Genomic DNA, 17363 nt, shown 5'->3' on the forward strand with positions numbered 1-17363 from the left:
ATGGTTTTGATCAATTAAACTAACTCATAGGGCAGTGATTTACTTAGACACAATGAATTAAACCTAAGTAGAATCCCATCAAACATAAGCTACAATTCTAGGATTGATCCTAGACTAACCTAAGAAGTTAAAAAGGATGTTCATGTAGGGTAAAAACATAAAATAAAAGTGGAAGAAACAAAGTCCAAGAAGAAAAGGCAAAGGGAAAAGCAAGACACAAAAGGCATGTGACCGTCCATCTAAAATGACCACATTCCACGTGTTAAAGCAAAATTAGTATATAACACATGAGAGAGAGAGGAGGGGACTATAATTTTAGATAGAGAAGAAGAAGCAATGAGACTCAGTACTTCCGTTGTAGTTGTAGATAAGTTTCTCTCCTAGCTTCTGCAACCGCTCATGTGGCGGCGCAGTCATCGCTTGCCTATTGCCTTCCTAAGCAAATGGCAAACCCAACTTATGACTTAACCCACCCAAGGTTCGACGAATTTATACAATCTCAAGAGTCTCCCACAAACCTTTATATTTCTCTTTAAACCGCACCATTACTCTTCATCTTCAACCTCCAGATTTCATACCCCAAAAGGAAAAGACAACAAAGCCCTCTCTCTCTCTGCGTCTCTGTTGTTTCTCTCCGGCTGAGTTCTCCTCCATGGCCGGCCTGTGGGGACGGAGGTTTCACCACGTGGGAACCGACCCGTCAATCAGCAGAAGCACCTCATTGGCTAGGAGTACTAGCAGTGGGTCCTACTACAACAGCTACATGGAGCAGGGAAGCAGCAACTACACGTTGATGGAGAAGAGGCAGCTTTTTCTCAGAAGCTACCAGTTCAGCAGGAAGAAGAGCCTGACGGAGAAGATAAAAGGGTCTTTTTGCAAAGTCAAGAGGGCGATATGCCTGCGGCTGAGGTCGGCGAGGAAGCTCCGGAAATTGGTTTCTTTCAAGCTCAGATATGGCGTTTCTTACCGGAGAAGAAGACTCTGCCGTCTGCTGAATAATTACCGTCATACCCGCAAATGCGATAAGTCCTATTGCTTCTGGTAGGGAGTACTCGAAACTCGTGTCAATGTCTAATTCTTCTCTCTCCCTCTGTTTTCGGGTTTCTTGTACTCATTTTTTATCCATCTGCACTCGAAATTGAATATTTTCTGACCTTTTTCTGCACCGACTGGGTCGGAATGAGCGCATGAGGCTAAAAGAGGAGTGCTAAAATTACTGAAGTCTTACAATTTCTTTTGTTTGTATGTAATTTCAAAGAAAAAAAGTGGTGCTTGAACTTGAAAAGCATTAGAATTTGTGGTATTAGATTCGCACCCCACAATTGATCTTGCTTCCAAGAGTCTGAAAAAAAAAAAAAGAGTTATATACATGATGAATTCCTGTTCGATTTATTTTGTGATACTAGTTGTTAATTTTAGTTAGGGTTTTTGCTCTCTACTCTAAGGTTTTTTTTTTTGGGGGGGGGGAGAGAGATTTAGGAAAATGGTGTGTTTTAGTATTTTTAGGTGATTTATATTTGTCTTAAAACTTGTCCATAGTGTGGTTAAACTGTATTTTTTATGTCGTTGAAATTGTTGATATTAGAGTTGTGATATATCACCATTACTTTAAAAATAAAAATAAAAAATAAAAAATAAACTGTGTTTCTAATTGTTATGAGAATCCCGAAATAATAATTTGCATGATGAGATTGAGAATCTCAAAGTATAATGTAATGGAGGCCACGATCCGGCTTAGGGTTTGGTTTCTAGGTTACGCAGAGTTTGAGGTCGATATTTGGAAGAGGTAAATGGAAACCGATGTGGAAATCTATCAAGTTCAAAGTTTGAGTACTTTGAGTCTCAAGGGAGCTGCAAACCCAAAGAAAAGTCAAGCAGTTCAAAGATCCAAGTTTGAATGTAAGAGATGAAGCAAAAAGTTAGTATTGTGCACTTTGCATGCTGTTACAGTTGAAATTGATCACACAACTATATTGCTGTTACTTCTCTTCCTTTTTTTCTCTCTCTTAGTGGTTCGCTTTGATGGCAGGATTTTCTCTAGTGCGGGATAAATCTTGCACTACAATTACGGGTTGTGAGTAGTTGGTCGATCTTCCGCTCATATCTCGCGTTGGAGAACTTGTGTTAAGTAGCACACTACAGGTCTACAATACAGTTTAGATTCATGGGGCATTGGTATTTCCGTCCGTCACCAAAAGTTATAGGTAGGATAATGAGACCAAATAAAAGAGTCAATAAAAACTACATGCCACTGAATTAAGTGGTCTATAAGTTAGACTGGCCGTCTTATTAAATTTCACCTCATCTGATTTAACTCTTTTTTACTACTACACATATGTGGGTTAGGGTACTGCGTCTCTCCCTTGCACCATCGTTTAAGTCTTGTTTTATAAATCAGAGTAGTTTAGAACAGAATAATGTTAGAGAGATCATATTCTGTAGACCGCATGATATAATGATTGATGGTTGAATTTATTTTTAAATCAGTAAAAATAAAATCTAACCATCATCCATGTAGTTTACAAAATATGTTCTAAACCCGTTTACTTTAAATATAATATTTTACTCCATTATAAATTACTACCAAAATAAAGTGGCATGGTGGAGCAAGCAGAAGGCTCTCGTCATTTATATAAATATAATCACATGCCTAATGGCTTCAAATGGAATCAACGTCAAGGGATTGGTGGAAATCTATGAATATAAAAATGAAGGGGCAAGATTAATCAATATTTAGTTACATTCTGCAGTATCGGGACAGATGTATAAAAGGGTTTTTCTTTACTAAAGTGCTCATCTTTAATTCAACTTTTTAATGGAATGGCTGGGAAGGAGGAAGAAGAATCTTTCATTTCATGTGCTGACAGAGACAGATCCAATTACTTGGGATGAAAATTTAAGAGCGAGAGAAGAGAAACTTGGATAAGATAGTTTTCACATACAATGAGGATTTTCTTAAATCGAGTGTTAAAATTGGGTGGGACCAAAATACAGAATAACATAATATGATAGTATAATCAGATCAATCACGTATTCAAATTACCTTACTCAAGTTTTCATGAACAACTTGTCATCAAGATGTATGTAGTCAGTTGACATTTCACAAAAATTAGGCAAGAAAAGGATACGTGGCTGTACAGATACAGCATTAGAGATGTTTAATCTAGTGTAAATTAATAGTATTTGATTAATTATTTCATACATTTGTCTAAAATTTACGGGAAAAAGGGTGAATAACGTTTTGTTGCATGTGTTTGCTGATGAAGAAAAAATGGTTCCTTGAGAAATGGAGGATGAAATGGCAATCGCTGGATAAGAAACGTGTACGATATATATTATACTAATGTTAAAGTCAACCAGATTTAAAGAACTGACTGCATGGCAACGCTGACACAGAACTTTTTGGGTACTTTGAAGTATTGGATATTCAAGTATTTTAATTGTTAAACTTTTATTTTAAAATATAAAAATTAAATTTAACAGTTAAAACATCTTACTTTGGAGCACCTAAATTTTTTTTACGCATATACTTGCTAATAAAATTAAAAAAAATGAGATCGTGTTGAAAACTTTGTTTATAATTATTCCAGATTGGATCTAACCAAACTGCAATGGTAAGAGGAAAACTTCGTTTAACATTTGCCATGGGGCAGATTTTGTAGTAATCATAGGGGTGGGAGATAATTTTCTGTTTTTCATAAATTATGTGCAAATGACTGACTATACTTTCTTGAGTGTTTTGGAATATTCAATATTCTGAGTATTTTAACTATTAGATCTTTATTTTAAAATTAACACTAAGTTTTTGGTTTTTCAAAAACATGCATGCCGCGTTACAAAGGCAACCACAGTTTAAGGTTGGTTCCGTCCTTGAGATAATTGAATAGATTAATTCAGGCTATCAGCCTAAAAGCTAGAACATGATATAAATTAGAAAGCTTTCACTTTTGGGTGAATAATTTTTGGTTTTGGCAGTTATATCATGGTAACAGAGAGACCATAAAGCCACTCAGCAATTGGTATCGTATTATGAGAGAGACCAAGTGCCTAATTGTTTGCTCATCTAAAATGTGCACAACTAAAATTCGAGGAAAGAAGTGTTTGATTGGTTTCAAGGATCATGTGATTAGATGCTGAGGCAGAACTTATCACTTTTCTTTGTGCGTAGAGCACTTTCACCTGTTTTGCCTATGCATGAGCAGGCCAACGACAGTTAATATTCACTCTGAAAAGTAATTGTCTTTGTGCAACTCCAACCGTTTATCATTGCCATGATGATTACTATTCATATATATATATATATAGCTAGTCTTATCCTCTACGTGTCGTTATAGCCTTAGATTTTGGTTGAGATTTTTAACCACTTTCATCGCATTAAGTGTCAATATCCATTAATAATATCCACTCAATTTTTTTGTAAGATTTTTGACCATTCACGTTGCCCCCACATGTCCTTATCCGATCTTTTAATTTGCTCATATTTCTTCATAAAAACCCTTCAACCCACCAAATGTACACACACCAATCACCTCTATCCTCCGTACTCATCTCCATTCATAGATTTTTTTTAAAGGGAATTTTAACAAAACACTTTTGGTACTGTTCACTTTTAACGTTAAAGACATTTTTACTCTAAAAAGTCACTTCTGGTACTATTCACTTACAATACATTTTTGTCCTTTTGGTTAAAACTCAAAGTTTTCAATCCATTTTCATTATTTTTTTTTTTTTTAAAGATAGTTCTTTCAACAATGTCTAACATGAGGAGATTGCTAAAGAGCCAAGAGCAAGAAATTGGATTCGCCTGAGAACCGAGGGAGAGGTCGTGGAGAAGTGTTCGGAGGATGGTTATAGTCCTTGCTGCGGATCCTTCCCTCAAACTATCTTGTGATAATTTCAGATAATCATAAAATTCTTAGGATCCTTCCCTTAATTTCTGTCAAATTTGAGCCAAGGAATTGATGGCCCAACCAAATTTTGGGCTGTTCATACAACCTGAACCAGCCTCTCTCAGTAGGCGCAAAATGCAATAGGGTCCATGTTTCCAAACCAGCCCAAAATACAGTGCACAAAAATACAAAATAATCTTTATAGAGCTCGTTTGAAAGTGTTTTTAAAATAATTAAAATCGTTTTTGGAGAAATTGAATTTGGAAGAAGCAACATATATGTGCTTCTTGTTGGAAGTACTAAAGTGTTTTCCAGGATTCACTTGGATTTTTACTAATGATTGATTTCAAAAATATTTTCACCAAAAGCGTTTTCAATAATTTTAAAAGCACTTCTAAACGAGTTTTTAATTAAAGAAAAGCTGCCAATTCCCACCCACTTATTTTCTTCAAGTTTGGACTGATTAGACCAACAGATCATAGCCTTGACTAGATTATGGACTCATTAGTGTAAGATAATTAAACAAAACATCTAAATCAGCTTTTACTTAAATATCACAAGTGCAAACCTCACTTTCCTTGGCAAATGATTGGTTTTGATTTGCAACCCTAACATGGACATCAATCATTTGCACATGCCACTAATATTCCCAATTCTTCTGCTGCATTAATAAACTCAAGGGAGCAAGAGAGCTCTGCACTCAGGTGGTTATGTATTTGGTGGTAGCCATGTGTTTAAATGCAGAGTATACTGAGCTAGAATATGAATGGCAACCAATGTGTCATAGGGAATCTCAATGTTGCAATATATTCAACCTCAACCTCTTTCTATTAGTATTTGTTGAGTAACCGACCAGTGCCGACTCACAACTAAGTCTGATTCAATGTTAATATTGCCTCCAACTTAATCGTAGAGTTCAAATATTTAGGGTGAGACTATGCACAGTGATCCCATCGAGGTGGAAGTTCATGATTTATGACGATCTACACAAACCAGTGTGGACTCATTAATGAGTTTGATTGAGTACCGATATAGTTCCCAACTTAATCTCAGATCCAATACCAAGTGTAGTTTGACTCATTACTGAGTCTAATTCAACACCGGTATTATCTATAACTTAACTGTCCAAGTTGAATGTTATTGTGAAATTACACCCAATGAACCAATCAAAGTGTAAATCCATGATTTGTATCGAGCCCCACAACCCCAACAACCACTATATGTTTAAAAAGACATTAAAACAAGATTCTGTATCTCCATTTAACCCCCACTAGCTCTTCCCCTTTATATAAGGCACAGAGTACTAGAAATCCTATAACAATCTCACCCTTTTATACATATACATCGCTCTATCTTCTTTGTCCCTCTCAGTGCTGATGGGTTTCCAAGAAATTGTTGGGGGAAGGCTGGGATGCAACTATGAAAAGCTAACCAAGAGCTATGAAAAGCTAACCAAGAGCAATGAGAAGGTGGGAAGGCCAGGAAGGCAACAATGGGTGAAGAAAATGAATGGAAGGCTAAAGGGTTTTCGGTTATCGCGTTCTCGGAAGCTTACTCTGAAGATTTTTTCTGTGGTTGTATGGACAAGCAGGCTTGCAAGGATATGCAGTGACACTGTGAACAGAATGAAGGTTGATGGAGCTTATCCAACTATTATCTTCTCCACTCAATGGGGGCTTCCAGTTCTATCTCATCCTTCTGTTAGGAGCTGCAGCATCAAATATTGCAGCCCTAATATTGCATCAATTAGGAACTGTATCAAATAGCATGATGCCTTCATTGATGTTATTTTATATCTCTATCTCAATTTATAAAAAATTTCTTATTTGTTTCTCACATAATTAAACTTCTACCCTCCAATTAAGTAAACAGAATTAAGTAAACAGAATTTGCAGTAGGTGAATTAAGCATTGTGTACAATTGTCCTACAAATCTTCCATTGTTGTGGAGGAATTTTTGCGTAATCTTTTGGTGCCTCAAATTGAATTGGACTGGATAACCCACTATATTAATTAGGATAAGTTGAAGGAAGAAATGAAGAAATTTTGTCCAACTTGAAGATAGAAGATGAATTACTTATGAAGGAAACTAATCGTTTTTAATCTCCACAAAATGGTAAGCTTAGAAGAATACGTTTCTTTCACGTCTGTTTTTCCACTTCCAACTTTATGTTACACATGAAGAATAGGTATCAGGGAATTTCCGGGTAATTTTGTTTATAATCAGTAAAATGTTACAATATTCCCAATATATAAATAACATTTATGCTAATGAGATTATCAACATATTTTCATAAGAATTACACAACTGAAAATATATAAAAAGCACCAATATAACAATTACAGATAAAGGCAAAGGTGGACTTTGAATATGACAGGAACAGACTATATATATGTTAAAAGAAGATGACACATGCAACCTAATTGGCCCCTTTAATTATGTGATCTCTTTCTTATAGTTATTACAATTTTAGGCGGCACTTATGGAGATAGCATACGAGAGAGATGAACTTCCATGCACCTATAAGATGCCATGGTTTTCTAAACTAATTACGCATTGTTTTGTAAAAAAGTTAAAACAAGAAGTAAATTTCAGATACGACATATACAGCATCCCAAGCATATGTAAGCTTCTCTCCTACTTCTAATGCACAAGACTACAATCAGCACTGGAATTTGGAGGGAGTCCAGTCCACCAAAGCTACCTGCTTTTAGGTGCAAAGCCAGGGATGAACAGAAAATAAGACTCTTTGAGGCTGAAATTTGGGATGAGAAAGTGCCTTGCCACGTCCAACTTTGATCCCATCTTATTCTGCCCCTTCTTCACCAGCCGCCATAGTCGCGGCGGCGTAAGGCTTTCCTCACACGTCTCCGGCTCCTCCTTAATAGTTGCTAGCTTGCTCTTGAGTATTTCCTCTATGTCCTTCCAGGAGTCTGTCCGGAAATATTTCCGACTCATGCACGGCACTGCCCGCCACATTTTTCGATATGCCCTCCTCATTTCAAGTCGAGTTCATCACCTATACCCCTCCGTTTGGACGAGGAAAGTAAACTTGGACCATAAACAATGCTCTTCTCCTCGCCTATATATAAAGAGAGAAACAGAAGTAGGGTGTGATAAGAGGGAGGGAAGGTTTAAGAAAGTGGGTTAGGGTTGCAGTATTAGTTGGAAAGCTAGGAAATGGAAAGGGGAGGGAGCAAAAGGTATAACCTTCCCTCTCTTTACAGCGATGATTCAATCACACTGATCAGCTTTTGTTTGATAATCTTTTTAAACCTGCCAAGCTTTTATTCTTTTTGAATCATCATGAAATATGTTTTCTACTTTTGAAGTTTATACATATCTTGGCAAAAGGATCGATGCATGGGGTCTCGACATGTCTGCTACGTACAACTTTCATGGTTTCCTGGAATTATCATACTGTTAACTGATGTTGCCCCTTGCAAATAATAATGATAGAGAGTAGAGACTCTTCTATCTCTATTAGCCTATTTGATCATGCTAGTATGCTCGTTCCCTTGCATCAGAGATCGAATTGTATATCTCAATGCTAGTTGACCATGATAGTATGCTCATTACCTTGTATAGAGGTCAAATTTTCTTCTTTATAAATTAGAGTAGTTTAACATATACCTTGTATAGAGGTCAAATTTTCTTCTTTATAAATTAGAGTAGTTTAACATATCGCGTTTGAAATGTATACACACTGCACTGCAGGAAAATTAATAAGTAGTTCATAATAAAATTGCTTTATTAATTCAAGGATGTGCTGTTCTCGATTAATATAGTTTTAGAAAATTGAGAAGCCCTTTGCCATGATTTCATTGACCATGATTTGCAGGTGAGAATGGCTCCATGTTTTTCCCTATCCCTCCAGTTTAGACTCTTTTTTACCTGATATTCCTCTTCCAGTTTTTATTTTATTTCAGCTTTACTCCTTATTGTTTTTCTTATTAATTATAATTTCATGTCAGACTCCAAGTCATCTAGTGATTAAAGATCTCCACATCACTCTTAATCAGAACTCTTAGATGTTATAAAATCTAAAAATTTAAATAAAGTGCAAAAACGTTTGTTAAAATATTTGTCCTTTGATTGAAGTCATGTTTTATCCTTTGATTGCATAATTTCCATACCAAAGTGGACTCACATAATTTTCATACCAATCTTCCATCCTATAAAATACACCATGTTATTGAGGACACACGATTTCAAGCACTCATCTAATTTTGTCCAACTGTTATGCCTCAAGGCTGACCAAAAGTCTTTTATAGTCCTGCACTAAAAAAAAGAGAAATGTTAAGGAGACACTGTTAAAATGAAACTTTCTATAAACTCTTTTTTACCTTGTAGTTTAACATTAATTTTCATGCCAACATCATAAAACATTGTGCAAAAAACATGAGGTGACAGACAGTCCATAGAACGTCCCACTTTTGAGAGCGAGTCTCCTTAGCATTTCTTCTAAAAAAACATGGGGAGGATCCAAATCTAGCTCACTAGAGGCTCGCCAATTTAAGGCTAATTTGACAAGTGTTTTTAAATAACTGAAAGCATTTTTAAATAACTGAAAGCGGTTACCAAGAAATTTGGCAATCCCCATACGTGTTTGGGACGAGATGGATCCTCTTTGTGAGGATCCTGGGGATCCTTTAATCTTGTCATTTCATCGTATATCATGATGTCATAAATTATTTTAAATTATATTATTTAAAATTGAACACAAACAACACCTGACGAAAACTAATCGCACGATGTACGATGAACGAACATGATTAAAGGATCCCTGGAATCCTCATAAAAAGGATCTGAGGATCCTATCTCGTTTGGGACATTAATCAATATAAAAATTAAAAACTAATCACGCTCAAAAGTCTGTCATGATATGTTTCACGCAATTGATTGTCACCATTAATTCATATTGGGTAAATTACATTTTACCCCCTTAGATTTGGGGTCGATTTCTGACACACCCCGACCCTAAAAGTCCACTAGGACTCTGAATCGAGCTGTGCTGGCCGACACCTGGAGGATGACGAAGCCATAGAATATGATAATGTGTAAAATGTGAATAAATTTTAAACTTAAAAGTGCCTATATACACAATTACGCGGTGAGCGGGTAAGGGCCCGTTTCACGCGTGATACAGAGTATAAGTAAAGTACAGTAAGGTAAGATAATGATTGTACCATCATAAGGAGCCACTTGAACTGGGAGTGCCACGAGTCATCGTCGATACGGAACCTTGCTACTAGAACCTGGAAGGTGCAAAAATAGAAAAAGTGAGTGGTCAAAACAAAGATTTTTAAAATCATTTCCATTATCAAAGGTAGTAACTCATCGCCGTAAAACCTATATAGTTTCCAGCATATCATACTACGTAGAAGTATGAAATCAAAAGTATACTAACAGTAAACCCAGAAGTATACCACTACCTAGCATCTTATTAGCAATGTAAATAATCATGTGCTTAATAAACCATACTAACACGCAGTCGGAATCACCTATGGTGACCTGTACAACTATACCCATATCTCATCAATCAATGCTAGCATATAAGTCGGAGTCACCTCTAGTGACTTGTACGACTTATCCATAACTTATCACATATCTCATCAATCAATGTTAGCATATAAGTCAGAGTCACCTCTAGTAACATGTATGACTTATCCATAACTCATCACATATCTCATCAGTCAATGTTAGCATATAAGTCGGAGTCACCTCTAGTGACCTATACGACTTATCCATAAATCATTACATATCTCATCAATCAATGCTAGCATATAAGTCGGAGTCACCTCTAGTGACTTGTACGACTTATCTATAACTTATCACATATCTCATCAATCAATGCTAGCATATAAGTCAGAGTCACCTCTAGTAACATATATGACTTATCCATAACTCATCACATATCTCATCAGTCAATGTTAGCATATAAGTCGGAGTCACCTCTAGTGACCTATACGACTTATCCATAAATCATTACATATCTCATCAGTCAATGCTAGCATATAAGTCAGAGTCATCTCTAATGACCTGTACGACTTATCCATAACTCAATAACTATACATGTACATGAGTCGGAACCATCTAAAGTGGTCTGTATGACAGGACTGGGTGTAATTAAATACGCTCAAGTGCTACAATCACGTGAAGATTGTGTGAATAATCACAGGTCACCTACGAGTCGGAACCACCTATAGTGGTCTGTACGACATGACTGTGCACCTACCTTGGATCCAAGGTGAGCGTAAAGTGCAGGAGGTGAACATAACGTGAAGGATTATGCCCTGGCCACGGGCGGGAGCACTAACACCGGGGTGCAGGTTTATGAGCTCTAATATATCTCAACACAATCATGCTCACTACCATCAATATCATCATGTACTCACCTGAAGCTTACCTGGGCGTCCGTGGTGTCATTTAGCACTTCAAAGCATTCACAATAATTAGGTTCAGTTATTATACATATGAATATGTCATGATGCAATCTAAACTCAAACATTTCATAATATTCCCAAAATATATAATACGACGTAAAAATTACAATCAATAACGCCTACTCCCAAACTGTTTACTTTTGAGAGTAATCATTGGTGATAAGCCCAACTAGACACTAGTCTAATCAACTATCATTACTTATGTTTCCTTACTTCAATTTCTTGATTCTTCATACATTGTTTTATAACCAACAATTAACCACTAAAACATAAGGTTAAATCTCACATTTTGCACCAATCTCCCTCACATTGCTCAATTCCCCAAACAAGGCTATTGTCTCAATTATTTACTCTCATTTATTTTATTTTATTGCTGCATCTAACGTCTTGTCAGACTGCCTACGTACCCTAAACAAGGATCAAACATTTCGTAGTTCACAATAATTATTTGTAGGTGACATGCACAAATCAATTTAGAAACGTTTGTGCAACTATCAATTATATACATATGATAAGAAGGAAAAGATCCACTCACCTGGAGTCCACGCTAAGATTCACTTACACGCATATTGAGGCGTCCCGAACGATTGACGCCTATAACAATTATCGATTCACATCTCAAAACTCTTATCAATAGAATACGTAATTCATATAAGGCACATCCACAAGGACATTCTAAAATAGTTTGAGGCTCATTGACCACAAGTCAACCGTCGATCAAAGATCGACAATAGGGTCTAAAACCCTGTATAACTCGATCCAGAAGATCTGCATATCAGATTTCCAATATAAAACTTCCAAAGATCCACATTATACTTATAGAATAACATACTAAAATTTCACTACGATCCAACGGTCGGATCTCCGCCAATTGTCCAAATTCAAGTGGTGGTTAACGTTTTATTTTATTAACTTACAAAGCCAATTCGGAAAGATCCGTGCATCCGATTCCCTATCCATAAGTTCCTAAATTCTTCAAATATTACGTATTACAATGTATTAAGGTTTGGTGACGATCCAACGGTCGGATCGTCGATTCATATAAGTACTTATTAATGTATCATAGAGAGCTTAGGTTCCAACGATCAACCTACGTCATTCAATATCAAAAATGAATTCCCAAGATTTAACATAGCCTAAAAATAGCATTGGCGGCCCACTGGCCATGCACCGCCGCACACGCCGTCATGGGTGGCGGTCGGCCGCCCCAACTCGCTGGAAAATCCAACTATTTCCAAAAATTACCAAATTTCACAGAAATGAAAATCTCAATGAGTAGAGCAAGTTTTATACCTGTGGCCAAGTCCAATTTGGCCAGAAAATGCCCCAATTTTTGCTAAACCATATGAAACCCTAGAATTAGGTGTGATTCGATTCGACCTCCAAACTTGCTCTGACGCCTCCACCACTGCTTGGGCTTTGTTCCTGGGTTATATGGGAGTGTTTTGGTAGTGGTAACTGAAGGAAAACGTTTCACAATTGATGGATTTCGAGCAATGTTCCTCGCAGCACCCATGAGGTGTTCTTCATGAAATCTCCACCATTTCATGCAAATTTTGGCTAGAATCGAATGTTGGGATATGGTGATGAGGTTTAGTGGTGTTAATGGGCTTCAATTTCGCCGGAGAACCACGGAAATGGCATCGGAAAGCATAAAGAAACGGGTCGAAGGTTGGGTTCCCGGTTTCAGGGATCTGGTGTCCATCCCTTCTTCCTCCTTTCTCTCCTGGAACTCATCTCTCCTCATCCCATTGGGAAGTTCTTTCATCTTCTTCTCCTGATTGGGCAAAAGCCCTTTCTTTCCTCTTCTTCAATTGGACAGCATCCCTCCCTTTGTTCTCTTATCCGGTTCTCCCTCTTCTTCCTCCCCATGGACCCCTTAATAATAAATATAATAATAAAGATGATATGAAATAATAATTAACAATCCTTACCAATATACTTTTGGAATACAATACGGTAATAGTTCATACGCATCATGAACTAGCGATCAACGAAAATCAATACCCTCGCCACTAAGGTACTCTCGTAAATTCTCATTTTAAAATTATAAAATAATAAAATTTGGGATGGGTTGTCACAATTTCAATTCCTTACAATATCTTTAAAACATTTCAATTTCATACATTTACTTATCATTTTATTTCAATTTCATACATCCATTAGAAAATCTGTTAAGTAAACCGTTAAGTGATGACGTGGCAAATATGAGATCCACATTTGTGCTGATGTGGCTGCCAAATTTATGCCACATGGCAACAATAATTTTTAATGCATTTAAAAATAATTAATTAAAGAAAAGTACTGAAAAACGAAAAAACAAAGCAAAACCCTTCTTCGTGGACCTCCACTGTTTCCTTCCCTTCTCCGAATCAGTTGCTAGAATCGACCATACATCCAGCGCTCCCATTTCTGTACGAACCAACCTTGCAAATCAGCTACTCCACTTCTCCGCTCACTCCTCTTTGATTCAATTATACATCTTCCATTTGTGCTAAAAAAGCCCTCTCTTCGTACTCCTCTCGCATCGAATCACTCAACAAAACCGATCTGGTTTCTCTTTGACAATTTTTTCAGCCGCCAGCTCCCTCATCTTCTCTCCTCCGCCACCGAAACCCTAACCCATTCATCACCAGCTTTCAACTTTCTTGTCTCATGTGACAAGGTGTCGCCTTTCATGTCTGACGAGGTGGGGTTTTGGGATGTTGATTTTTGTGTTTGTTGCTTTTGATTTCAGTAATTTTTTTTGTATAATTTTGAAATTGATTGCTGTGTTTGGAATGGTGAAAAGCTATGGTTACACCTTTGGGAAAATCCAAAGACTATTAAGCAGTACCTATTATTTGCAAATAAAATGAAGATCTAGAGTTGGAGAAGGAAAGGAGGCAATGGAGGTCCACGGAGAAGAAGGGCCCTTTTTTCGATTCCCACCTTGACCCATCTCGCCCCTCTGAGCATTCTCGATTCTAACCCCATTAGCACCACTGCGGTCCGATTAGAGCCTTGCACCACCGCTATGGCGATGTGAGGAATGCCGAGGAAATTAGAGAGCCGGCTGGTGTATGTGCCTTTTCCGACGCCCAGCGAGCCAAGGAAGACCCACTGCAGCTGCGGTCCTTGGGATCCTTGACGGCGAGATTGGGTGTGGACCCCAAGCGTGGGTTGTAAGGCGAGGCGCTGTGAGATGTGGTCTCAGTGGTGGCGCCTAAGTACAGGCACCGGCTTTTGCCGGAGATGAAGGAGAATGAAGGCTTTGATAGGCGAGTTAGGGGTTGCAGGGGAGGTGGGGGTGGGGTGAGATGGGATGGGAGGTGAAGAGAGTGGAGGAGAGGGAGGTGGTCGGGGGAATGGATTTTTGGGGTTTCAGTTTTTTTTTTTTTTTTTTTTTTTTTTTTTTTTTTTTTTTTTTTTTTTTTTAAGGGTAAATTATTATAATATTTTTAATGTATAAATTTTTTTCTGCCCCATGGCACAAATTTGATAGTCACTTCAGCTCTTAATGGATCAATAGATGGAAAATGTAACAAATGTATTATATTGAAATAAAATAGTACTTGAGGTATGAAAGTGAAATGTTTTGAATATATTGTATGAGGTTGCAATAGATCTCAAACCTGAGATGGTAAAGTGTAATTTATCCTTTCATATTTTATAAAATAATGATAGACTTAAAAGTGTATACTCCTTCGGATATCTCTTACCTCCATATCAAAACTTTTGGTAAGCTAATTGATTCAATCATAGTAGGAGAATGAAAGCTCAAGTTGCAATGTAAGTTATTATCTTCTGACAACACTCACATAAAAAACTAGAAACCGAGAGGATTAATTTGAGAGTAAAGGGTGCGTTTGGTACGTGGGACGGGACGGGACGGGACGGAACTGGACGAGGCGTTCCGTCCCGCGTTTGGTGCGCCAAAAATGGGTGGAACGGGCTGTTCCAAAAATGGGGTGTGGACCCCAAGCGTGGGTTGTAAGGCGAGGCGCTGTGAGATGTGGTCTCAGTGGTGGCGCCTAAGTACAGGCACCGGCTTTTGCCGGAGATGAAGGAGAATGAAGGCTTTGATAGGCAAGTTAGGGGTTGCAGGGGAGGTGGGGGTGGGGTGAGATGGGATGGGAGGTGAAGAGAGTGGAGGAGAGGGAGGTGGTCGGGGGAATGGATTTTTGGGGTTTCAGTTTTTTTTTTTTTTTTTTTTTTAAGGGTAAATTATTATAATATTTTTAATGTATAAATTTTTTTTTGCCCCATGGCACAAATTTGATAGTCACTTCAGCTCTTAATGGATCAATAGATGGAAAATGTAACAAATGTATTATATTGAAATAAAATAGTACTTGAGGTATGAAAGTGAAATGTTTTGAATATATTGTATGAGGTTGCAATAGATCTCAAACCTGAGATGGTAAAGTGTAATTTATCCTTTCATATTTTATAAAATAATGATAGACTTAAAAGTGTATACTCCTTCGGATATCTCTTACCTCCATATCAAAACTTTTGGTAAGCTAATTGATTCAATCATAGTAGGAGAATGAAAGCTCAAGTTGCAATGTAAGTTATTATCTTCTGACAACACTCACATAAAAAACTAGAAACCGAGAGGATTAATTTGAGAGTAAAGGGTGCGTTTGGTACGTGGGACGGGACGGGACGGGACGGAACTGGACGAGGCGTTCCGTCCCGCGTTTGGTGCGCCAAAAATGGGTGGAACGGGCTGTTCCAAAAATGGGGTGTGGACCCCAAGCGTGGGTTGTAAGGCGAGGCGCTGTGAGATGTGGTCTCAGTGGTGGCGCCTAAGTACAGGCACCGGCTTTTGCCGGAGATGAAGGAGAATGAAGGCTTTGATAGGCAAGTTAGGGGTTGCAGGGGAGGTGGGGGTGGGGTGAGATGGGATGGGAGGTGAAGAGAGTGGAGGAGAGGGAGGTGGTCGGGGGAATGGATTTTTGGGGTTTCAGTTTTTTTTTTTTTTTTTTTTTTTAAGGGTAAATTATTATAATATTTTTAATGTATAAATTTTTTTTTGCCCCATGGCACAAATTTGATAGTCACTTCAGCTCTTAATGGATCAATAGATGGAAAATGTAACAAATGTATTATATTGAAATAAAATAGTACTTGAGGTATGAAAGTGAAATGTTTTGAATATATTGTATGAGGTTGCAATAGATCTCAAACCTGAGATGGTAAAGTGTAATTTATCCTTTCATATTTTATAAAATAATGATAGACTTAAAAGTGTATACTCCTTCGGATATCTCTTACCTCCATATCAAAACTTTTGGTAAGCTAATTGATTCAATCATAGTAGGAGAATGAAAGCTCAAGTTGCAATGTAAGTTATTATCTTCTGACAACACTCACATAAAAAACTAGAAACCGAGAGGATTAATTTGAGAGTAAAGGGTGCGTTTGGTACGTGGGACGGGACGGGACGGGACGGAACTGGACGAGGCGTTCCGTCCCGCGTTTGGTGCGCCAAAAATGGGTGGAACGGGCTGTTCCAAAAATGGGGTGTGGACCCCAAGCGTGGGTTGTAAGGCGAGGCGCTGTGAGATGTGGTCTCAGTGGTGGCGCCTAAGTACAGGCACCGGCTTTTGCCGGAGATGAAGGAGAATGAAGGCTTTGATAGGCAAGTTAGGGGTTGCAGGGGAGGTGGGGGTGGGGTGAGATGGGATGGGAGGTGAAGAGAGTGGAGGAGAGGGAGGTGGTCGGGGGAATGGATTTTTGGGGTTTCAGTTTTTTTTTTTTTTTTTTTTTTTAAGGGTAAATTATTATAATATTTTTAATGTATAAATTTTTTTTTGCCCCATGGCACAAATTTGATAGTCACTTCAGCTCTTAATGGATCAATAGATGGAAAATGTAACAAATGTATTATATTGAAATAAAATAGTACTTGAGGTATGAAAGTGAAATGTTTTGAATATATTGTATGAGGTTGCAATAGATCTCAAACCTGAGATGGTAAAGTGTAATTTATCCTTTCATATTTTATAAAATAATGATAGACTTAAAAGTGTATACTCCT

The 17363-nt window shown here is 37.6% G+C and overlaps 2 long non-coding RNA genes across 2 annotated transcripts; both read left to right on the forward strand.

The window, feature by feature from the left end:
* Positions 1–323: 323 nt before the first annotated feature.
* LOC139194918 (uncharacterized) lies at positions 324–2275 on the forward strand. Its single transcript, XR_011579703.1, has 2 exons — positions 324–1899; positions 2030–2275. It is a non-coding gene; the product is annotated as an uncharacterized lncRNA (long non-coding RNA).
* An 11413-nt stretch (positions 2276–13688) lies between these two features.
* On the forward strand, positions 13689–14580 carry LOC139194919 (uncharacterized). Its single transcript, XR_011579704.1, has 2 exons — positions 13689–14024; positions 14127–14580. It is a non-coding gene; the product is annotated as an uncharacterized lncRNA (long non-coding RNA).
* Positions 14581–17363: the final 2783 nt, after the last annotated feature.

This window comes from Malus domestica, chromosome 04, assembly GCF_042453785.1.
Source record: "Malus domestica chromosome 04, GDT2T_hap1".
Classification (NCBI taxonomy): domain Eukaryota; kingdom Viridiplantae; phylum Streptophyta; class Magnoliopsida; order Rosales; family Rosaceae; genus Malus; species Malus domestica.